The sequence below is a fragment of the Crocodylus siamensis genome, chromosome 9 (assembly GCF_052110815.1).
Source record: "Crocodylus siamensis isolate JL-2025a chromosome 9, ASM5211081v1, whole genome shotgun sequence".
Classification (NCBI taxonomy): domain Eukaryota; kingdom Metazoa; phylum Chordata; order Crocodylia; family Crocodylidae; genus Crocodylus; species Crocodylus siamensis.
The window spans coordinates 24625659-24650640 of record NC_143403.1 but is presented as its reverse complement, the minus strand read 5'-3'; the positions used below and the strand labels follow the sequence as shown (position 1 = coordinate 24650640).

General features: G+C 43.9%; 1 protein-coding gene across 7 annotated transcripts in view; it reads left to right on the top strand.

Annotated features, from left to right (window-relative positions):
• Positions 1–24982, top strand: part of ZNF423 (zinc finger protein 423) — a 316969-nt gene that overhangs the window by 170442 nt on the left and 121545 nt on the right. The window lies entirely within an intron of this gene.

Sequence of the window (24982 nt, the reverse complement as noted above, 5' to 3'; positions counted from 1 at the left end):
GCCAGGCCCTCCTCTTCCTTTGTCAAGTCCCCTCAATCACGTTCTTGTCTGTCACAGTCCTTTCTGTCCCTCTTGTGAAAGCCAAATTCCTCTTTTGAGGGAGGCCACTATCTTATATAACTCCTACTTCTGTCATTTCTGCTGTGCCCCAGCACCACCTACCCTGCCCTTGCAGGCTAATTTCTTTCTGCTCTTTCCCCCTTTTAACCCTTTGCTTCTTTCTTTTGCTTCTTATTTTGAGTCCCCAAATCACTGTAGCTAAATTATATTGCCAAGCATCGTTATTTGCCTGGATATTTTCAACATTACCAAAAGCGTTGTGCTTTATAGACTGGTTCCATGGCTTGTACTTTCTTCTTTGACTAAATGGTCCATAGCTCCTTCCTACAACTTAGCTTTGAAAGCGACCGACAAACAATGGAATGTGACACTTTTTAAAAAAAGAAAAAAAGGTTAGTTTTTCTGACAGATTTAAAATCAACCAAATCTGAAGAGGTTTCAGGAAGTTTGCTATGTCTCAAAGTATCACTCAGTTAAATGAATGGTATTCTTTAACAAAAAGGAAACACTCTCAAAAAATCCACGAAGGTTGTCACCAAAGTTAATAAAAGTAAGGAAATTAATACTTAGAGTTGACCTCCAGTGCCTAGGAACACTGGGGTGCATTAAGGAAGTAGTTAGAAAGGCACCATGGTGAGCCTTAACAGTGAATACCTTGTTTTTATTAACTTTCTGACAACCTCCGTGAATTTCCTTTCTTTTATTAAGTGATTAAAAAAGCTAATCAGATCATGTAATTAAAATACATAATTGCACAATCTTACACTTTTTCCTAATTACTGTACATGATAAATATTAGCACAATAATATTTGGATTGTTGTAACAATCCGGCACAAAAATTCTGCTGGGCACTTACAAGAAATGTTTGCATATTTGAGCTCACATGGCAGGAACTTTTCTAAGTGCATTAGAGAGACATTGATATGTTTTTAAAATAGAAAAAGTAATGAAATTAAAATACAAGATGAAGGACTATCAGATCTCTTTTTACATGTATCTTACAGATATCAGGCTAACTGCAATTCTCATGAGGCACTGTGAGGCAGCATTTCCGAGTTCAAAGATTTGAGTTTTGAACCAAAAACTTTTCATTTCTTTTTTTTTTTGTACAATCACATTCATAAACAGATACATTTCATAAAAATGTTTGTGAAGCTGAGAATCTAATTTTGACCAGTCCTTGTTCACTGAGCTTTAACAGTCTTCAGCTGGTTTTAAAGACAGCAACCCTTTCCATTTCCTCCACAAGTCAATACTGAATTTACTCGAATACAGTGGGCTGCCAGCTGTGGGCTTGGGGTTCCCTACCTTGCTGCCCTCCCCCTGGGGCCTCTGCAGCTCAGCAGGTGGGACCTGCTGCAGCAGGGCAGAGCAGGGCTGGGCAGGGAAACTTGCTGTTGCTGGGAACTCTGCCCCACCTTTACAAAGTGCCCCCTGTCTGCCTGACAGCAGTGAGGAGCACAACTCTGTGCTGCCATGCCCACTGCTGCCAGGCAGGCAGGGTATGACACGCTGTGGTGGTGCAGGGCTCGCAGCAGCCCTAAACTTCCCCGCCTTGCTCTGCCATGCTGCGCCGGGTCAGACCCACTGGGCTGCAGAGGCCCCAGGGGGAGGGCAGCAGGGCAGAGAGTCCTGAGCTTGCAGCAGACAGCTTGCCTCTGCCCTGTACACAAATATGGGGGGCACATATCCCCCATACCCTCCTGCGAGTGTGTGCAGCAGTGGGGAGCCAGACCTTTACCACCCCCATGAGCTGCTTGCAGCTCTGTCCCACTCTTCTCCTGGGCCCTGCAGCTGCACATTCTGGCCTCAGGCCCGAAGCCCCATGAACTGCCCCAGCTTGGCAGCAGCCCCAGCCCTGCCCAACTCCTTCCCTCACTATGGGGGCCTCAATTCCCATCCCCTACCACCAGACTTACCTGTAGGAGCTGCTCTCTATGCTGCCTGGCAGCCATGTGCATGTGTACACTGGTAAAGCTGGACCAGGTTGCCCTGTGCCTCATTTGCATATACATTTCTGGAGCGTCCCAGGACTCATGACAAAAGCACCCAGTTCCAGTAATGCATGGGGGTGCCAATGAGCACATGGATCCTTTGTGGGGGATCTGGAGTACACACAAATACTGAGCAGTACTGAGATGTGGGGTTACCATGACTTGAAGTGCTGTTGACGCTGGTGGGTCCCAGCCCAATGAACTGTGGTAAATAATAAGTCTTTGTCTTTGGGCTGAAATCATGCATAGTTTCTACTATACGTGCTCCAGCTGGAGAGGGAGAGAAGGTAGAGCATTTCTGTCCTAAACCTGGACCTGGAGAAGACCTACAACAGTGTCCCATCGGTTCCTGTTCCAGATACTGGAGCGGATGGGAGTCCCCTTAACCTTCGTTGGATGGATCAGGACCCTCTACATGGAAGAGAGCAGCAAAGTACAGATTAACAGTTTCCTGAGCGCCCAGATAACGGTGGAGTCGGGGGTCTGGCATGGCTGCCCACTCTCCCCAATACTGTTCATCTGCACCATCGAGCCCCTGGCCCAGTGCCTGAGGCAGGACCCAAGGATCCGCGGGTCCACATCCTGGGAAGCAGAAACCGAGAAGCCACAGTTCTGGCCTACATGGACGATTTGAACATCCTGGGTTGGAACAGGGAGCAGCTGAGAGAGCCCTGGTGCACATGTAGGTGTATGAGGTGGTAGTGGGGGCCAAGTTTAATGTGAGCAAGAGCACGTGCCTGGCCGTGGGTGAGGTCAAGGACCTGGAGTCCCTGGGGGTCTCGGTCCCCTGTGAGGGGGTCAGGATCATGGGGATAGACTTTGACCTGGAGCTGAGTGGCAGGACAGCATGGGAGAAGACAGAGGCCAAGGTAAAACAGAAACTGGGACTATGGCACATGCATTTCCTCTCCATGGGGAGGTGCGTTGCGCTCGTGAAGGCGCTGTTGTTACTGGTGCACTGCACTGGTCTTCCCTCTTTCTGAGCATGTCACCCACAGGATCCAGAGGGATCCTGTGCATCTTTTTCTGGGGCTCCAGATGGGAAAAGTTCACCCAGAAGACCTTGTACAAGGACAAGAGGGCCGGGGGCAGGGGTATGCTAGACATCCTTCCGTTCCTGTGGGCCAAGTATACGAACCTGATCTGCAAGCTGGTGACTGACGCAGAAACCAAAACCACTTGCTTTGTCAGGTACTTTGCAGGGCACATCCTGAGACACTGGGGGGCTATTCACCCCGACTAACCATAGACTGTGGATTTCGAGTGCACCGTGGTTCTACAAGACCCTGAACCAGTGCCGCAGTGTGTATGGCCTGCAGAACGTAGGTCCAATGACTATGAAAACCACAGGAAGATCCAGGGGACAGTGAAATAAGGGACACCACATTGCCTGTGGACCTGCTCCCAGGCGATGTGGGAGTGCATCCACCACAAGGATCTGTGGAAAGATCACTAGGACCTGAACTGGTTCATAGCCTGTTGTGGCAGGGCACACATTGTGTTTGTGCCTTCCACTTTAAGGGCCTGAAGACAGCAGCCGGCAGGTGCCTGATGAGGGCATTTTTGCTGCTGGAAGATGAAGCAACAACATTGCCTGGCTGCAGGTATCATCTGGAGGTAAGGGTGGAGCTGTAGGGGATGATCAGGAGGCTCCTGGTCCTGGGCATGACCTAAAACTGCTGGGAGTGGGTGGCCTGGTGGGGCTCTCAGTGGCGCAGGAGCCCCCAGGAAATGCGAGGCCAGTTACCAATCTGGTGAAAGGTGGGCTGGAGCATCTTAACCCCAGCTCCCACAACCAGGTGGGTTACCCCCTTGTAGGGTCTGGAAAGTGGATCCCAGTGAGAGAGTGGGGCCATAGGCTCAAACCTGTCTTGACATCCTCTCACTGGTCCATGCTGGGGCCAGGGCCGGAAGGGCCAGGGGCCCACTCTGAGGGACACCCAGAACTGAGGACCTGTGGTTCCGACTGGCCTGGAGGTGGGCCAGGGCTAGTGAGCCAAAGGTCCTGGGGGACCCATGACGGGGAAGCATCTCAGGGAGTTATGTTGCCTGGAATGAAGGTGGAATAGGCTGCCTGAATGGAGGGATCCAGGTGGGGTTCAAAGAGCAGGATTTTGGGACCCAGTGTGAGGCTGGTGATACTGACGACAGCTGGATGCCATCTGTGAGGCTTGGGCTGCTGTGTAGGGGAGGAATGGAGCTGCAGATGGTGCCCCCTGGCATCAGGGCAAGAAATGGGGCAATTAATTGATGCTTAACTAACATCAATTAATTAACAACAAGGCGTGGTGGGTGAGAAGGTGGGCGGTTAGCCCAGAAACAGGTGGGTGGGCCACAGGGAAATCGGCCCCAAGAAGGCCCCATGTTGCACCCACCGAGCTCTATCAGTGAGGGTCCGGAGACATAGAGAGGGGCAGTTGGGGAGACCCAGCTGCCAGTGGCTGAACCGCCATGGGGCCACTGAAAGAATCGATCACCTCTCCTGGCTCTGCACCTGAGCCAAAGAGGTATGGAAAAGGGTGAAATAGCTCTGCAAAGCAGTGACCAGTGTCTGCCGGCTGACCACAGAAGCGGCGCTGTATGGGCACCTCATCAAACATCAGGGGAGACCGTCACCCCATTTCGACCAATTTGCGTCCTGCATCAGGAGCACTTTGTGGAAGTCCAGGACCCTCCTGTTGTACAGGCAAACAGACATAAAGGTAGTGGGCTGCGTGAAAATGGCACCGAGCAAACTCCAGACCTACTACCAGAAATTGGTAGCAGAGGACGGAGAGGACGCAGCCGAAGTCACCTGGCACAGAGACATGTGGCACAAGATCATCCAACCACCCCTGAGCTGAGAGGGAGGCAAAGACAGTGTAGAAGAGGAAGGGACAAGCGGACAGGAGCAGCAGGTCCTCAAGTGGGAGCTGGAGCGACAACGGCTGAGAGGACACTTGAACTGAATATGTGACCCTGCAAGCGGGGCAAAGGTGGAAAGGACATGTGGCCTGGTTTGAGGGACCAGGAGGGACTTAGTTGTTTTGCGTGTGCTGCACGCATTGCAGCTATTGTAACAGGTTCGGATGGCCAGTGGGCCTTTGTATGGGTGCGGTTTTTGTAAAAGGAGAAGGTTTTTCCTTTTGTGGTGTGATATGAAGAGTAGACAAATATAACCATATATAAAAAGTAACATACATCCAGAATGCATCCAGATACATTTGGCAACTGTTGATCATGGGGTGTATGCATGAGAGGCACCCAAACCTTTGATGCATCTTCCTAGGAAAGAGCTTTTGGGGAAGTAGAGACTGCTCAGACCCTCCATCCCCCCCTTTAGGCTACTGAGACAGAATCCAAAGGCCAGACGGGGTCCAGACATTTGGTCCTTCCCTGGCTGTACTTTTGTATAAGCAGCCCAGCCTTGAACCCAAGTCTTCTGTGTGGCAGACAAGGATTCTAACACTGAACTACAGGGGGCTCCTGAGATAAACATGGGTACTATATGCAAATTGCTGCAGCCATATTTATTTTCAAGTTTATTGTTTTCAAATTTGTTCCTCACTTCTATGTGCTCAGGGAGAGCAGGGTCAGAAAGTAAGGAGGGGAAAGAGGCTGCTGGGGGGGTGGGGGAAGTCGGGAGGAGCAAAGGATCCCCAGATTTATTTTTCCTGCTGTCAGAGTGGGAAGGGGATAAATTCAATACCTAGAAAATTATAACAAATTTTATAAATTCTGTATATAGAAATAATTATGGGGGGGTCATCATATAATCAGGGTCATCTATATGAGTAAATAGAGTAATTACAACGGGAATAATTTTGCCTTTCAGCCTTTTTTGTTCTTATCACTCTTAGTTTTCAAATGTTTTTATTCCTTGCATCTATCCCCATTATAAATTCACTCTGAATCTAGGTCTGAGGCTTGGAGAGGCAGGTAGGTGTTAATTAGTATCAATTGCATAATTCAAACTTCCAGCAAAAAGAGAAAAATATAAAAACAAAACCCAAATTCTCTGTTAACTAATAGACTGCTTAATATAAACAGCCAGTCATTTGGTTTCATTCACCTGAATTTAAGCCTTTATTGAATCACTGAAGAAGAAACTCCCCCTCTTTACTCTATCAACAGAACTTTATCAACTCCCAACATATTATTTCTATAACATATTATTAATGTGATATCTTTAGTCAATTGTGGTGTGTTCCTTACAATTGGTAAAAATGTTGGTCTTTGCTGACTTTCTAATTACGAGGGCAGTCTTGTTGAATTCAGCATAGTTTCTAGTGATGCTATATCCCGGGTTACCAGAGTACAACGAAGCCAACTGCCTGCAGTTCTGACCCTTGCCCATCTTTGGCGGCTGTAATATAAATCAAGTAATTCTGACTGACAGGCTGCATCATAGTGACAGGTATGATCTATGTCTTACTTTGTGCCAGGAGGATGTTAGCCATTTGTAACATGTGGAAGTCTAGTGTCTCCTCGAAAGACTGTCTCTTGGGAACAGCATTCTTGTTGATTCTGATCTCATCTCAGATCTCCCCTTTTTTGGGAAGAGTAATTGGCAGGATAGTGAGTGTTCATTTCATCCATGCATTGGACACTGCAGACTTCCTTGGTAACACTAGCTTTTTGAGAATGTTGAAGTCCTTAGTAACCTCCTGCTGGTTTTAAGGAAGGTCAGCAGAAATACAGTTCTACACCCAGAGAAGTTGTGAGTCCTTCAGAGTCGTCCTTCTTTCCCCACTCAGAACCTTCAGTCTTCCTTTGATATAAACAAATTTCATGTGTTCTGTTTTCAGGTGACCCTCTCCAGCCACAGACAGGGATTTTCCCCGAGCCAAATTATTATGCCCTCAGACTTGCTGAATGTAAAAAATATTCAACAACGGTATTTGAAGACAGAACTTAACTTTTAGAGGCATGAGTTTCAAAGTGAACATTGTTGGCCTGTAGAGCAGATAGAATAGAGTCCAGATTTAGGTTGGAGACTAGGAGTAACCTATGAGTAGGGGTCTACCCAACTTGAGGAGGCTGGCCAATTTTGTGGGGACATTGTTGGACATTTTCAGGGGCTGATCATGGCAGGGCCCTCCCCATGCCTCTAGTTCGTAGAGGGGTCCTGGTGGCTACATTCCTCACCACTGATTGGTTGTGAGGGCTGTCTGTCATACAGCCCTGCCCCTTGCCGCTGACTGGTGAAGAGGGACGGGGCCACATGACAGGCAGCCCTTTCAGCCAGTCAGTGGTGAGGGGTGGGAGTGGCAGCCATACTGGGTTCTCCTTTGTCCTAGCAGTCCCCTCTTCCCTTTCTCCACTTTCCCACCTGGCGGGCTTCCCAGAGGAAGCCAGCATTTTATATTTAGTAAAATTTTTTGTGGCAGATTTTGCTGACATTGCCGGATTTCATGGGCATTGCTGGATTTCGTGATTTCTGCTGGTCTCTGTTTATGAGGGTGGTTAAGCATTGGCAAAAGCTATTCAGAGAAGTTGTAGAATCTTCTGGAATTTTTTCACAGCAGGCAGAATGAAAACTTGGCCAGGATATTTTGGTGAGGGATTATCTTGTCTTGAGTAGAGGAATGGACTGGATGACCTTGTTAGGTCTCTTCAAGTCCTACTTTCCTGTAGTTCTATGTATGGGTAGTTCTCAACCTACTTAATTTGCAGTGCTTGCCCCAGCCCCAGCCTCACTCCTCCCTCACCATAGGGGGCCTTGATCTGCCCTTCCACGCCCCGTCCTTCCCCTTCCACCACACCAGACTTACCAAACTGCCGGGCTGGTATCAGAAATTGGATTGGTGTCTACCGATATGCTTCCTTAAAAATCAGTTATCGGTATCAACCCGAAAAATTGCCATTGGTGCACCCCTAGTAATCCCCAGATTAGGACTTCCTTGGTGTCTGAATGCTGGGAGCTGTGAAAGAAGAGACTGGGTGGCAGATTAGTCTGGCTAGGTGCTGCATAAATGTTTCCCTGAGCATCCACTCTTTACCACTGTCGGATATGAAATAGTGGGCTATGTGGACTGATTGTCTGAGTCGTATGACATTTTTTATGTTCTTACATGTACCCCTAGTTCATTCACAAACCCTCATCTTCTGAAGAGGCATAAATCTGCAAAGAATTCAGGTTCTGTTGTGTAGCCAACTAGTGCGATGGCCGAGGCATTGCCTGGCCTAATTTTGCCATAAAACCTGAAAATTACCACTTGCAGGACTTGAGCTAGGAGCTTCAGCATAGTAGACATCCTTTCTGCCTAGAGAGCCTCTCCTAGCTGAGCCAGTAGGAGCTATGCATAAGCTTGTCTCAGCTGGGAACCGCTCTTTGCACATGCTTCAATAATATTCTAATAAGGATGCAATGTCATATGAAGAAAGATCTTACTTGTCACTTGAGCTTTTCTTTTGAAAATCTGATAGAAGATTCTCACAATTTATTATTGGTTCCTTCTGTCAAAAGGCCAGAGATCTGTTGGAAGAAGAAAGCTGCCTTCAATAGAGTGTTTTGTTGTGCAGTGCAGTGCAAGTCTTCAGATCACAGATACTGGGTCATTGCTGGTGGAACTTGAAAGGCTTCTTACGCTGCACGTCTGTTGTAGATGAACACTGAGTTGAGAAGAAAGATTCTTAATAGGTGGCAAAAATGGTTGTTTGTTTTTAAAAGTCATTTCTCATGAAAAACAACAGATACTGTTGGTAAAAAAAGGAGTAATGCTTCCATACAGCATGAAGTACAGAGCTGCCTTAAGTAATTTAGGATATTTGGCTTTTATTTTCCACAAAACTTACCTATTTTCTTTTTAAATCCTTTCAGTTAGTTATTTCTGTTTAGTATTGATAAGTAGATAACTTATTCTTCTACTTTTTGTTTTAATGCCATTCCCCCCGGGCTAGTTACACATGCTGGTATAGCTTTCTTACTGACATTTAACTGGATTACATTTAAAAAATTGTTTAAAATTCAAACTTGTCATTTTATATTTTCTCTTACTATGGGGTTTTCTTTTTAAAATGCAAAGATAAAATTATTTTAAATAAATAAATGTTTAAATATGGCAGGCACAGAGACTGAGCTAATTGTATTTTGCCATAAAGCATGATGTCCTTGGGGAACAAGAAGTCTGCTTAGCTGGAGCAAAGCCTCTGTCTGTAGACTTGGGTCAGATGGAGTGACCAGGCTCATTAACTCCAGAGATGCCAGCTGGTGTCACTGTGGTGCAGTAACTCTTCACAAAAGGGGCACGTGAAGGTTTGGAATATCCAGGCTGACCAGAACCAAACAAATAAATTCATATATTTTTGCAGAAGTCAGGATATTTGCATGTGTTATTTCATTTACATTTTCATTATTTGTGGGGAATCTAATTTGTATGTATATAAAAGGAGTGATGGATGTATATATTTTATGAAAAATTTCTGTATATAGATGTGTCAATATTTAATATTTATGTGGCTTGTTTTCAAAGGTGCTGATCAACTGTAGCTCTGGTAGGACTATTTGTGGAGACACAACATATTAGAAAATCAGGCCAGTAGCAGATGTGGACATGTATATTTGAAAATTACTTAATATTCTCTTGATTTTTCTAAAAATTCCTTAAAAGCAGTATAACACTTAGATACTCCTGATCTTAGTATATATTTGTTGTTGAGTAATTTTGTCTCGCATGTTTTTCAGTATTAAATCTATCTGTCATGAACATTAGCCTTTAAAATTATTAGGTGCATGACAGGTTTTCCCACCTAGATCAAATGAGAATTTGGAATAGTGTGCTCTTCTCTACTTAACAAACTGCTTTTATTTTTCTCTTGCAACACACTCTAATATTATAATGACACCTCTTACATTCTTCAGTTTTGAAAGCTTGATATTAAAGCTCTGCACAGTGATTTCTCTCTGGGCTGAAACATGAAAATCAACACTTTCTTCAATGAGTAGTAGATCTGTCACACATGTAAAAGGCAGAGGATTCCTCTATAGAGTGACTCAGGTGCCTGTTCTTCCTAAGATAATTTAGGGAAAACACAGGATATTTGCATTTGTCTTTTCCTAGCTATTATTTCAAGGTATCTTCTGGACAAAATTAAAAGTAGATTAGCTAAGCACTTATCAACTGAGTCATATTATTTAGAAGTTGTGTTTAAATTGCATTTCAGGCATGTTTTTGCAAAGAGGCTCCCCGCTTTCTAAAATAATATCAGTACAGTTAGGAGTAAAAGTTTTGAGAAGACATCTCTTACTGTGGCAGGGAACTGTCTGTGCCTGCCACTTTAAGGCCCTGGTGCTGGCAGCCTCCAGGTGCCTAATGAGGGCAGCCATTTTAGGTTCAGGGCTACCTATATAAACAAGGCAGTGTGGCTGCTGGAGGTCAGGCAACAACATCGCCTGGCCAGAGGGCTGCTGAGTTTCATTTGGAGGTAAGGGAGGAGTTGTAGGGGATGGTAGGAGGCTCCTGGTCCTGCGTATGACCTAAAACTGCACACTGCCAGAAATGGGTGGCCTGGTAGGGCTCCTAGTGGCGCAGGAGCCCCCAGGAAATGGCAGGCCGGTTACCACCCCAGTGAAAGGCAGGTCAGGGCACCGTAACCCCTAGCCCTCACCTTTAGGTGGGCTGTGTTCCATCGGAGGTAGTCATGTGGATTACGTTCCATTGGAGATAGTTGTGTGGGGTGTAAGCCCTGAGGAGGAGAGTTGGAAGCCAGGTGTGGCTGAGGCCACCTGAGCCCTGCAGGGGTTCGAGATCCCGAGGAGGAGAGTTGGGGCCAGGCACGGCTACAGCCACCTGAGCCCACCTGAAGAGGGAAGCCCCGAGACCCCAAGTAAAGGGGGAATTATGAGTGGTGGGAGCCCCCCATGTGAGGGGGGGCAGTGTGGGAAACCCCCAGTGTGAGGAAAGAACGGGGGCTCAGCCAGAGGGTGAGAGAGTAGAGTCCTGACCCCAGTAAGTCCTCCAATGCTGGGAGGCAGAGTTTGGGTCAAATATAACATCTGAGCCCCAGTTGAGAGGGGGCCCAGCACTGTGGAACCACAGCAAGAGGGAGCAGTGATCAGAAGCCCCAGAGAGAGGGCAATGTGGAGCCCAGTGAAAGGAGAATGGGGGCTCAGTGAGAGAGAGTGAGAGCTGAGTCCTGACCTCAATAAGTACTCCACCATTGAGAGGCAGAGTGTAGGTCAAAGATAACACTGGTTGTAGCACCATGATTTGCTGCCCGGGGGTGGGGAGTGAGGGTCCCCTGTGAGACCCTGAGGCACCAGTCATGGTGTGAGGTACCCCAGCTCCCCACATCTGTAAAGGAGGACCCAGAGAGGGGGACCCCAGGAAGAGAGCATGGGTCATACAGCAAGGCCTGCCAGAGCTTCCCCCGACTGGCCCAGGCAGGGGCTAGGACCTGGAGGGTCAGAAGGGCAAGGAGGCCCACCGAGAGAGACACCCAAGAACCGGGGGCCTGGGGTCTTGACTGGCTTGGGGTGAGCCGGGGCTAGTGTGAGCCGAAGGTCCCAGTGAGGGGACCACACCTGAAGGGGAACCGGTGGCAGGGAGATACATAACCTGGTATGATGGCGGCAGAGTCCACCTGAAGGGAGAAATCCAGGTGGGGTCCTACAGTGGGATTCTGGGCCCGTTGTGCAGGACTGGTGCATATGAGAACATCACAATGTCATCTGCGAGGCTTGGGCTGCGGTGTAAGGGAGGAATGAAGCTGCCTAGCGGTGGGGCAGAAAATGGGCAGCCTCTTGCTTATTACTAACTAATTAATCAATTAAGATCAAGGCGTGGCGAGCGGTTAGCCCAAGAACAGGTTGGCAGGCCATGCAGAGATCGGCTCCGAGTTGGCCCCCGTTACACTTGCATGTAAAAATAGGTACATTAGACGAGTTAGCATGAGAGACAGTGGATTCCTAGGAAACTTTTCCTACAAGTCACTTAAAAATATTAACCCAAACTGATTAACCCCTGAGTTTAGTTATCCTCAGGTAGCTTTGTGATGGCCTATATGAAATGAGCAAATGGTTTCCATGCAAGGTGTAGTCATAAAAAAAGAGTTTAAGAATTGGCTCATCTTTCCCGGGCACAGAGGCCAAAAATGAAAGGCATGACATTCTCCTAAATTTTTTCCTCTACAGAAATAGGAGATGGACATTTTGTGGAGTTTGGTTTCCACTGTTGTTAGCCTAACACACTTCATCAATACTAACGGTAGAAACAAGCATCACCTTTGGATGCCTGTAGACATGCAGGGACACTGCTCCAGTGTGCTGTAATTACAGTGTGTTGGAGCAGACTCGATTAATCAAGTCTGCTGAAGTGTGCTAATTAGCACGCTCCAGCAGCCTCCATGTCTCATGCATTACTTAAACCAAGCTTTAGTTAAAGTGCCCCTGCCATAATTTTGAAGTGCAGGGATGCAGATACATGAAATGTTGCAGATGCAGATCCAAGAGCCACTCTCCACCCTCCACCCACACTCCTTCCACCCTCAGAGCATGTGTAAAGACACCCTTTGTGTTTCCATAAACATTTTTATGGCAGCACAAAGGTCAGGCAAACAGATATGCATAGCCCTTGTCACATCACAAAAGTCTAAAATTTGTGGCCACAGCATAGGCGGTATAAATTTGTGCTGTCTTATTATGGCGGAGCTGCCTGTGCTCTACAGCCACCCTGGACAGGCTCTCCTGGGCTTAATGGGCCTGATCCTGCATATCTGGGGAATTCCCCAGGCAAGCTCTGAGGAATATCTCTGTAAGAGGGGAACCCTGGCTTTCCCATGAGATTCCCTCGAGTATCTCTGTGTACAAAGGGAAAGCTGGGGTTTCCTGCTTGCAGAGGCTCATCACAGGCAATCTCTGAGACATGTCTCTGAAAGTGGGGACTACAGTGCCCGTTGTCCTGTAGGATTGGAACCCTGTCCAATGTGGTACAATGGGCAATGTGTGTTTTATCCAATGAAGCAGATCAGCTGTGCTAGGACAGATCCCACCACACCTGATCTGCTTCATTGGGCAATGTCTATTTATACCATAAATGCAGAGTTGTTACCAGTTACACCTGCTTAGCTGGCACATCTGGGTATCATCTCCCCTCCCCAACTCCTCTCCCCTCCCGGTTAATCAAATATCTCAAGATTAAACATAATGACTTTATCCAAACTACTCTCCAAACCATGACACCTACTACTATGATGCTAATTGTTAAATAGTATTTAATTTTTCTTGTAAGATGCTGAATGTTATGGGAAGAATAAAGTATGCTTGTTTCCCACTGGTTCTCCCCCCCCCCCCCCCCAAGAAACCTCAAGCATCATGCAGAATATGGCCCTTTGCTGACTTTTGTGATTTTAATTGATGACTTGAAGTTACTTGCCACTTCATAAAGTAAAATTCAGAAACTGGAAAAATTAGCATTACGTTAAAGCACACCAATCTAGTCAATTCAAAGGGAAAAGTTAATAAAATCCACGCACTTTATCTCACCAGAGAACCTGTTCTGAGTATCCACTTCCTATAACTGTAGATGGAACATTGAATGGCTGGGACTGCATAGGTATGAAATGGGGTGTCTTGGAATGACATTGCTTTCTGATTGGTAGAGAGAAATTTTACATTCCTGGGCATCAGTAGAGTGAGAGATATAAAAGGATTTACAACAACAGCATCCCGGAATGAAGGAGTGAGTTTCTTGCTGAGATCTCAGTAGGACTGTCACGAGTGCAGAAAGAGCTTTGGTTAATGATTCCTAATTTTTGCTTTAAAAGAAGAGATGCTTATTTTGAAACTATTAAAATTAATATATCTCTTTGTTTTTATTTTATGGTACAAATTGTTATGGCATGGGAGGAACCTCTTGTTTTAAAAATGTCAAAAAGTGCAATGAACATTTTCTTTAATATAGATTAGAAAATTACCTTGTTCTTGTATATTGTTGAAAGAAGCAGTAGGCATTTGTGAAAAATGATATTCTCCTTAGACGGGAGGCTGAATTCTCAAGCCATAGAAAGGGCACAGTGCTGGGGTCAGTGGTCCCAGCGGTGACCTGGCGGGTCGCGCTCTAGTGTGACGAGAATGGCCTGTGACAATTTACTAAAGTGTCTTTCAAAAATGTTGGGAACGGCCCTTCTGATCAGTCAGTTTTTTAGTTGGATCATTCCTATTTAGAAAGGTAAACGTAGTTATTGGAGGTAGTTGTTGAATGTCTTCCTTTTTTGTAAACAAATGGGCGAAACTATGTCAAATTGACATTAGGATTAAAAAGCACAGACTTTTGTATGTTCTGATTGTAATTCCATTTGTTTGAGATGACACTTTACAGCCTAAAATGTCATGCAAAAATACCTTTTAATAACAATTTCAACTAAAGAATTATAAGAATATTTAATTTTTTTCAGGGTAACAATTAATTTTCATTTTATAATTTTCTCTCAGCATGATGATTGTTTTAATGATATCTATATGTGACCCCTGTGTATTATTTTGTTTTTTTGTATCAGTCCTACAATATGTCATCTTTATGAAATGTTCTGTAGTTAGGGAAATAGGCAAGAATGACACAGGCCTCCAGGTAACAAGGTACGTAAGAGCAGCCCATTATTAAAATCTTTATGGTGATGCATTGATAATATTGATAGAATTGTCCTCTCTTCTTCTCTGGGAAAGACTCGTTGGAATGTGTACAAAGAGTAAATTGCTCAGTAAAATATATGGATATTCCTAAAATTTCTGTAGAAATAGGGTGAGTTATTATTGATTCACAGAGCACGACAAAACATCACTGCATGAATTAGCAAACAGCTGTTTCTAATTTGAGTTTAGAACTGTACACAGAGGAACTTGTTTTAGTGTTCACTCCTTTCATTTATAATGAATTTTAATCACCGCTACAGGTGAGAAAAATGTAGAAACAAGCTTGTATCTTGTGGAAGAAACAAAGGAGAGACAGATGCTAACAGATTTACAGTCTGTGATAAAAGGAATGTTTTGGTACACTTTACATGTAATTAGAGTGCAGCTGTTTTCAGTCCCAAGTCCATGATGCACAGCAGAATATAGTATCTGCTGCTTTTCCAAAGGGAGTAAAGAAAAACAGTGATTCAACCCTGAAAGCATTTAGTTTATTCCTAAATCTAACATAAAAGTTTCTCCTCCACCCCCACTATGCCATTTATTGAAGTGTAAGAGAACCTATTTAGTGATATGTTAATTTTTTTTGTGAATTGTCAAAATACAGATTGTTAATTTAGGCAAAGCTATGTTGCAAGAAACAACTTCTCCTTATCAGCCATCAAGATTTATGTATCATTTTAATCCTTAGCTCTTTATTGATTGTAGATAACATGCAAAATGGAAAGAAAATTTGAGAGAGATTAAATTGGTATCTCGACTTTTTGAACATCTAGGTTAAAGCTTGTTATTCTCATAAAAGCTTTAAGAAAGCCTTGCTAAACAGTTCTGTAGCAAACATTCAGGGAAATTCAAGGCTTAAATTTCATCTTGTGCTTTGTTACAGTTTCAGTACTAAGTTTTTATATAAAAGAAAAGGAACAGGTAAAATAAGATTTTGTATTTTATTAGGTCATGTTATTACTATCTTTATGGTGAAACCTGTCTCCTTTGTTAGACTGCTTTTTAAAACCTATTTCATAAAATGAATAGCAGAACAAAGGGTAAACATTTTTAAAAGAATCATTAATTGGTGGTAATTTAGTCCAGCAAAACTTCTTACCACATCGGCATATAATTAAAAGTTATTATTCATTTTTCTTAGGAAATACTCTCCCTATGCCTGAAGAAGGATGCCTGTGCCTGAAAGCTTGGAAAGAACAATTTCTCCAACTATGCAGTGGTCTAATAAAATATATCACATTCACCCAAATAACCTTGTGTGAAGGCATTATATATGGTACCATTACATCATAGTTTTGATCTGGGGGCTGGGATGGTGCAAGTGCTGAAGTACATGGTTGACAACCTACTGATTTTTTTGCAAGTTTGAGACCATAGTAAAAGTGCTTACAGCATGGCCTGTCAGATTCCGAAAAACAAAATCTGCAAATTCTGCTAAATACCTTGTCACAAGGACATGGAAAAGGAAGTTTTGATCTTGTCTTAATTTTCATTTTCTCTTGAATAGGATTTATATTCCTGAAAGAGTGCCTTTAAAAACATAAAAGTGCACTTCTGTGCTTGTGTAGTTTAAGGGTGAAACATTTATAATTCCCCTCAGTAAAGACAACTTCCCAGTAATTCCCTTGCAAACTGCCTTGTCCAAGATGTGAAGGGACTGTCAGAGGAGAAGAAAGCATGCTATTGTTTATAGAGATACTACATATACACTGTGGAAATAATTTCTACTGATTTCTATGTACTGGCACGTATGTACTGGTCAAATGCTCATCAATACTATCTATGTGATTATATTTTGGTGACAGCTGCTAGTTGGGTTCCTGATATCATTCAAGAAGAGATGCAGTGTCAACTGAAAAGTGGCAGTGGTTGGTGCAAAAACTAGAAACCCATAATCTGTTGTTATCTTGTGTTACAATTAAAAATATATCACATTGTGTTACATTCATGTGTTACATTCATGTCTCAATGGAGCTGACATGACCATAAAAGTGTATAGAATAGGTACTTATTATTAGTTTTAATTAAATTTGAGATATACAGCAACACGAGAGAAAACAATTTAAAATGAAAAAACCCTAAAAAGCTGCCAAAGTTCACTGAAAACATTGAAACCTAAAACATTTGGTATATAAACTTAATTTGCATAAATTCACACCAGCATTGCAATGTAATCAGACACCGTATGCTGTGTGAAGGTGGAGTACTTAACTACATTTGAGCTATTGCAGTGCATTTTCCTTATTTACTTATTACAGATTAAAATTTGCTTTTAGTGGTGATAAAGATTTCATAGATTTCATAGACATCAGGGCTGGAAGGGGCCTTGAGAGATCATCGAGTCCAGCCCCCTGCCCAAAGGGCAGGAAGTCAGCTGGGGTCATAGGATCCCAGCAAGATAAGCATCCAATTTACTCTTGAAGGTGTTCAATGTAGGTGCTTGAACCACCTCCGCTGGCAGACTGTTCCAGACCTTGGGGACTCGGACAGTAAAGAAATTCTTCCTTATGTCCAGCCTGAAACGGTCTTGCAGGAGTTTGTGACCGTTCGACCTAGTCATCCCTTGGGGCACTCTGGTGAACAAACGTTCCCCCAGATCCTGGTGGTCACCCCTGATAAACTTATAGGTGGCCATCAGATCACCCCTGAGCCTGCGCTTTTCCAGGCTAAAGAGTCCCATGTCTCTCAGCCTATCATCGTAAGATTTGTTTTCCTGACTTCTGATCATGCGCGTGGCTCTCCTCTGGACTCTCTCAAGCTTTTCCACATCCTTTTTGAATTGTGGAGCCCAAAACTGGACGCAGTACTCCAGCTGCAGCCTCACCAAGGCCTAGTACGAGGGGAGATGTCACAGGCCTTTATTCATAACCATTCTGTTGTGTTCCTTTGGCAATAATAACGATAAATATTGTTAGCTTTTCTGTTTGGCCTCCCAGCTTAAGGCCTCACATTGCTTTATAGTCATTAATAAATTAAGCCACAAAATTCCTTCTGCCATCTCCCAGAGTTACTTGAATTAGGGAACTGAGGCACAGAGAGATTAAGGATACATTTTTAAGTTCTTAAATCTTACTTTCAGAAGTAACTTTGGAACAAAGACGATCAAATCCCATTGTTTCTCAGTAAGACAGAAGGGGGGGGGTTTGGATGCATCAATAGAAGCATAAGGTGCAAGACACAAGAGGTGACTGTGTGTCTATACTCAGCACTAATTAGGCCTCATCTCAAGAACTGTGTTTACTTTTGGGGATGTGGAGAGGTTAGAGAGGGTGCAGAGGTGGACTCCCCAGAATGATAAAGGGCTTGGAAGGCGAGCCATACAAGGAGAGGTTGAAAGAGGTAGGCATGTTCAGCTTGCAGAAAAGGCACTTAAGAAGTGACATAATAGCTGTCTTCAAATACTTGAAGGGCTGCCATGAAGAAGAGGGAAAACACCTTTTCTCCTTTGTTGCTGAGTAGGATGCAGACCAATGGTTTGAAGTTGCAACAAAGTAGATTGTGATTAGATATTAGTAGGGACCTACGTAACTCGTGGTTTCATGGATTTCACAGAAACCATGACGTCCAAGATAGTCCACTAAATAAATAAATAAAATAATGACTCCACTCGGGGTTGGACTGATCACCATATTTGGGGCCAGGAAAGAATTTTATCTCATGGTCAGATTGGTATGGATTGTGGGGGGTTTTAACTTCTGTAGTGGGGAAGCATGATTCTCTTCATAGTATCTCTTGAGTGTATATTAAGAACCCTTACAGCAGCAGGATGTTAGCTGCTGTGTTCCCCCTGCTTTACTTGTGGCAGGTTAGGGTGTTATGTCTTGTGTTGTGCCAGGTTTGACTCTGTAGTTCTGTTAAGAGGTTAGACCAGGGGTGGGCAAAGTGGCGGATCCGGCCAGCAGTCAGACTCTATTTCCTAGTGATCTGTGATCTGCAGCCTGCACGCTCCAGGCAGGGGGGTATAGGCAGTGGATTATGGCTCTGCCCCAGCTCCTTGCAGTGGTGACAATCTGGTCCTCAGCCAGGTCCAAACTACAATACGCTGCCTGTGTGCCACTGCCTGAAGCATACGGGCTGCCAATTGCAGTTCTGCCCTGGCTCCAGACCAAGCTGTCTCTGCTACAAGACCCCAGTGGCTCTGGAGCGGCCTCCTGCCTGCCCCGCCAGCGCGGCTGGGGCCATTCTCCATGGCAACCCCAGCCTTGCACTATCACAACACATCTGTGGCTGGGATCCCCAGGGAGGCTGGTCCCACCCAGGAGTCCATTGCCTGTTGGATCTGGCCTGTGGGCCAGACTTTGCCTTCTCCTGGGTTAGACATGGAGTAGGCAACTCCTGGTGTAGGATGGTTTGGATCAGGATGGTCCTGCCTCAGGCAGGGGGTTGGTCTAGGTGAGCTCTTGAGGACCCTCCCAGCCCTGCTTCTCTATGGTTCTATGAAGACTCAAGCTATTTAGGTGTTTTACCCAGGTTTAGCCTACTTATAGGCACCAAGTCACAGAGAACCGGGGATTTGTGTTTTAACATTCTTTCCCTTGTTTATCATTTGTTAGTTAAGGTACGTTGTTCCTGCCAGATCTTAAACATTCCTTTGTGCCTGGATAGGTGGTCATCATCTTTCACTCAAAGTAAAATCAATTGCTAGATTTGGAGTCGGGAAGGAACTTTTCCTTCATCCCAGATTGGGAAATGATGTGGAGATTTTTCCTTCCTCTGTATCATAGACACATTTTTTGCCTATGATTACCTGAGTTTATATTAAACAAATACTGTACCATCCTTGCCATTGCAGTGGCTATGGCCTGGCTGTACATTTGCCTTCCCTTCTTTTTTACCTGTGGCATATTGTGGGGAGTTTTGTTTTTGTCTTCGTAAGGTGCTCTGTGGTTGCAGTGCGTGAACCAAGGCCTATCTGGATAAATGGTGCCTGCAAATGAAGGAGGCTGGCATCGGTATCCCAAGAGGCCCCTTTTAAACTTCCTGTGACTGGGGACAAGCTGAGGGCTGGGTCTCAACCTTGACCCACCCACCTGTCTACATAGGGCAATCCCCCCAGTCTCACCTGCCACAACTTTCTGGTTAAATAAACTAGTGTTCTAAATGGGAGGCTGCCCATTATAATGCCGCAATGCTAGGGGGTGCTATGCACAGATGCATACCATCCCTACACCGTGGCCAGTGCCCTGCAGATGGCATCCAGATCATCAGAGTTTCCCCCAGCCCCCTTACTGAGATGTACCACTCGGCCTTTGGCCCAAATTCAGCCTCAGGCGTCCATAGACTTACCTCGGCCTCCTATAATTGCCCCTTCGCAGGGGCTCACACTCATGCCCTCCTACTAGGGCCTGTTACTTGTGCTCTCTACCTAGGGCTCACTCAAAACTTTGCTGATCTTGCAGGGCTGGCCCTTGTGCAGTCCTTTAGATCGCCTGCCGAGCAATGTTACTCTGCATATCTCTTTTGCTGCAGCCCTTCAGGTCCACCCCTGGGCAGGTCCTACGCTACACCCCGTTGTGCACAGTCCTTCAGGTTGCAAAGGCACCCCCTACTCTGTGCAGGCCCACTACTGCCCCCACACTCCATTGCCACACTACTGCCCCCTCACACTGGGGCCTCCAGCATCTTAGGCCCCTGTGGGGCTCAGGTGTGTGCCTGCCCCTCACCACAACTCTCTATACCACAACTCTCTACCCACTGGATGGTTGGAGCTGGGGTTAAGGTGCCTCTACCCACCTTTCACTGTGGAGGTCACTGGCCTGGCATTTCTTGGGGTTGAGGATTCCCTCACCACAAGAAGTCTCACCAGACCAGCCTTCCCTGGCAAGGTGGAGTTTCCAGTCATGCCCAGGACCATGGGGCCTCCTCCTTTCCATAGTCCCAGCCCTTATCTCCAGGGATGTTCCAAGGAGCTCAGCTAGATGTTGCCTCCTTGACTGCTGCCTCCAGCCCTGAGAGTGGAGCTCTAAAATGGCCACTCTCATCAAGCATCTGCAGGCTGCCTGCTCCTAGCCATTCAAGTGGCAGGTACTGAAGGTGGTCTGCCACACTTCCATTCTTATAATTTCTTTTAATGATAATGACATGACAGCAAAGCATAGAAATGCATGGCTAATCTTTGTCAAATGATTACCCTGTGTGTTCTAGGTTCCAATTAGACACCAAGCCTCTTCTATAGTATCAAACAAATGGGAAGGCTTGAGGATCCCACTATCTACATGTCACCTGTCTGTAAATATTGGTCATTCTATGTAGGCCTGGAGATGACTGCAACACCTATGGGTATAACACCTTTTGTAGATGCCTACCCACTTCCCTATCTCTGTCGTCACCTTCCCTGACATGGATGCAACCAGCAACTTCCCACCTTTCCAGAATGCTTCCTAGTATGATTAGAAATTCAATTATACCCACATGTCTTAATAAGCACTCGGTTGTGAACTCTTTACTACTTGTCTTATAGCCTAGTACTCAAACTTTGCCCTTTACTACTTGTCTTATAGGCTAGTACTCAAACGGATATTCATGCAGGGTGGCAAATCATTCACTGAATAGAAACAAAATGATGATGCCTAGAAAACAAGCAGATGTAGTCAGGGGCAAACGTTTTGGCTGGACAGGCAACAAGGGTCCTCTTCTTATACCTGCTACTCTTTAAACCTCAGGCAGGCAGACAGCTTAGGCATAGATCTGGTTTATGCATCATTCAGGTTGGCCAGTCTTGACTGTGAGATTGACTAAGCAGTTGTGATTGGCTAGTTCAGCAAGCCAATCTTCCCACAATTGTCTTAACAAATGAAGGCTTAGGTGAAAGTTTAATAGAATGAAATGCGTCTGTCTAACTTTGTGTGAAGAAATGGGAAAGTGTCTTATAGAGCAGAGTTTCCCAACCTTTTCCAGCACCAGGCACACTTACATAAATAAAAAATTTCCACAGCACACCTGTTAAGGCATCCCCCATCATCATACCTATTGATGCCACAGCAGAATTCCACAGCAGACCTATTAATTTCTATTGGCACACTTTTGTGCTGCGGCACACTGGTTGGGAAACACTGTTGTAGAGACTCTGAAATTGTATTTACATTTAGACAAATTATTTTCTGTCACCAAGGTAATGTTCTTAACAAATATATCTACTGTAACAGGATATGCAAATGTGGCTATGCTACCTAAGTCTCCCATTTGTGGCACCCTGTCATCTCCCTTTTGAAAAAAAACAATTGTGATATTAGATCTGAGTTTGATAGTCATAGCTGCATGAGTACCTTTCTGAAGTTGGATCGTGTTATGTGAAGGAAAATGGAAAATGAAGTATGATTTATATAGCAGTTTGGCCAAATTGCTCTTATTAGATGGAAAAATACATTTATTGAATGCATCTAGGCTGGAATTAGCTCTTCAGTGATGATGATGAATGCTTGCAGCCTTATAAACACACTTGAACATTAAGTTGCTAAATTACTGTACCATTTTGAGATTGATTATTAAGTTTGGCCATGTCAGTTTCCCGACCCACACATCCATCCCAAAGACTGCCTACATTCTGAAGCCTACTTAATGCTCTTTTTTTCTAATTAAACTTTTATTGAATTTTCTTCCCCTTTTAATACTTGTTTTGATTCTCTTATGCGCAGATGACAAAAGCCTTGCACCAGCCATGTGATTCTCTGTTTTAGAACAGTCCCACTTTGCAGGATTAGCCATTTTTAATGACTTTAATCTCCTTTTTGAAAGTGATTTTTCTCATTCTGTTACATTCCTTTGATTGCATTAATGTAGAATTATTATTCTGTTGGAAAAACCATCATTGCCAGACATGTCATACCACATCTCACGAATATCTTCCCAGTGTAAAATACTTTAGTAAAATTACCTAGAATTTTTTCTGGGTTCATTATTAGCCTTTTCCTCAATTTAAATAAGCAAGTTAAAATAAACAAGGTTATTTCTCATTCCACAAAGAGATTAATGATAATGAGTTTCCCCTAATTTCTTCAGTTTTAGTCTTTGGATACACACACTAATGTTTCATTTGTCTAGAAATTTAGGTAGATTGTGCATAGTGTTGCATTTCTGAGCAGTTTTCCAATTACTTCTAAATTGTAAAAGTCAGACAAAGAAATATATTGAAACAAAACTGGAAGTCAAACACTTAATTCCACATTTCCAAATTACACTGTAAAAATAAGGCAATCCAGCTTTCAACTTTTCAGCGTAAATTATTCTGTTTTTGTCATACATTCAGCTTTCCAATATGGAAAATGTGATTTTACTTGAATCCAAATGAATTGTCTCATAGCACTTATATTGTATATCATTCGCCAATACCAGCTTTCTTTAGTATTATATTTTTAAATAGTCCAATATGCTTGGAAGAAGGGAATTGCTACTTTTGGGGTCGAATCTTTCCTAAGTGTCCATTCTTACATTTTGTGATTGATATGGATGAGGTAATGGACCAACTTCACTGCTGGCAAAAGCACAAACAATTGAATTCAATTAATGGTGTCCTACTGGGTCAAGGTAACACTGAATTTGGTGTGTTAAATCTACAGGTTTGAAAAGCTGAACAGTGAAACTGATTTATTCATTAAAGTAGTTTCAATTTTGTCTGAATTTTTCCCCTCTTTGTTGCCCTTTTTAATCATTTAGGTCCTTATACTAATACTAAGACAACAATAACAAGTTGCTGCAATGAAAAACTCATTCTAAAATATACATATTTAAAATGTCTTTTATGTGTAAGCACATGCTATAGAGTGTATATGTATATATGTTTGTGTGAACATATACATGTACAGAGAGAGAGAAAGAGAGAGAGGGTGTATACATATAAGACATTTTAAATGTATATATTTTAGAATGGTTTTTGCATAGTAGCAACTTGTTATTGTTTACACAACAGCCAGTTAATTTATAGAGTAGCAGTGTAATCCTTTTTTCTCCAGTAGAAAACAAGGTAGAGTTAGCAAATTCACCATGTGCTGCCCTACTTCAGGCCCAAGCATCCCCTCTGTCCCTTTTGTCTCCTTTCCCCATGAGGAGCCCAGCTGGCGTGAGCTGGGAATTAGCGAGCAGTGATCTACCGGTACCTCCCCACTGAATCTAATCCAAGAAGCTGGCAGCCAGCTGAATCCTTCCAGTCAGAAGGGCCCATTAATGCAAGTCCCTAGGGAAGCTGGCTCTCCTTTGCTTAGGGAGGGAACCCCTGTGAATGTGGCTGACATCAGAGTGAGAGGGAGAGAAAGGGAGGGAGGCAGATCAGGATATGGGGCAAACCTGAGTCTATGATATGGCACACAGGAGCATACAACTGAGTAGGTTTAAACCTTGAGTGTGAAATTTCATTACTGATACAAACAAAAAAGAGAGCACATGAGACAGAGAGAGAGAGGTGGGAAAAGGGAGAGAGATTGGGTTGTGTTATTTGTTCAGTACAAGAAGTTGAAAAAACAAGTGTATCAATAGATGCTATGTTTTATAATGCTCAGACTGGGACAGAGTTTTGCGTAATATGTGTCCATTGAATGTTTGTAAACTGTGGTTGCTTGCTGAAAGGTATAAGGGCATTTCTGTAATGAACTTAAAATACTGTATTCGTGTCATCAGTCATTTTTGGAGTAGCTGATTTGGATATGATCAGATGAGGATGGAATAGTAGTACTGTATGAAAAGAGAAGGATATCTTCTGGTACAAATTTGTTCTAGAAAAGATGTGACCTTTTTTGCTAGATGAGTTGGTTTGCACAGGATTTTTTTTTGTATTCTTTCATTGATTTTTTTTTTTTTTTTTATAGAGTAACAGAAATCTGTGTTTTTCTGGGGTAAAGAGATAGCCTTCTGATAAAGAAAACTTATGTTCTTCAACCAGCAATATCCTCATTAAGTGAGCTCTTTGAAAGCTACTCTACTGTACATGTGCTCTTATTGGACTGGTGACTATTTAATTGGCAGACAAGTGAATGTGTGGCAGTTTGCCTGCACGGTTAGGGTTTTTTTTTTATTAGTTTGGGGGTTTTTTTTAAGCTAGAACAGGATCATTAAAAGTTTAAGAATGCTAAATAGCTTTGGCAAAATAGGTCCTTTTTGAATTTCCAAACATAGTATATCTGTGATCATATGTATGGGCAGAGTCTCCCTCCTTTCCCTCATTTTTGCTAGACTTACCCCAGGATTCTTTCATGGTTCAGTATGGTATTCAACTAGCAGCATATTCACTTAATTCAATGTTTTCAGCCGGCTCTGTAGAATGAGTATATCTGCATTTATTTTATTCTCGTTTCTGCTAACAGTTGAGATGGTGAAATATGACAAAAT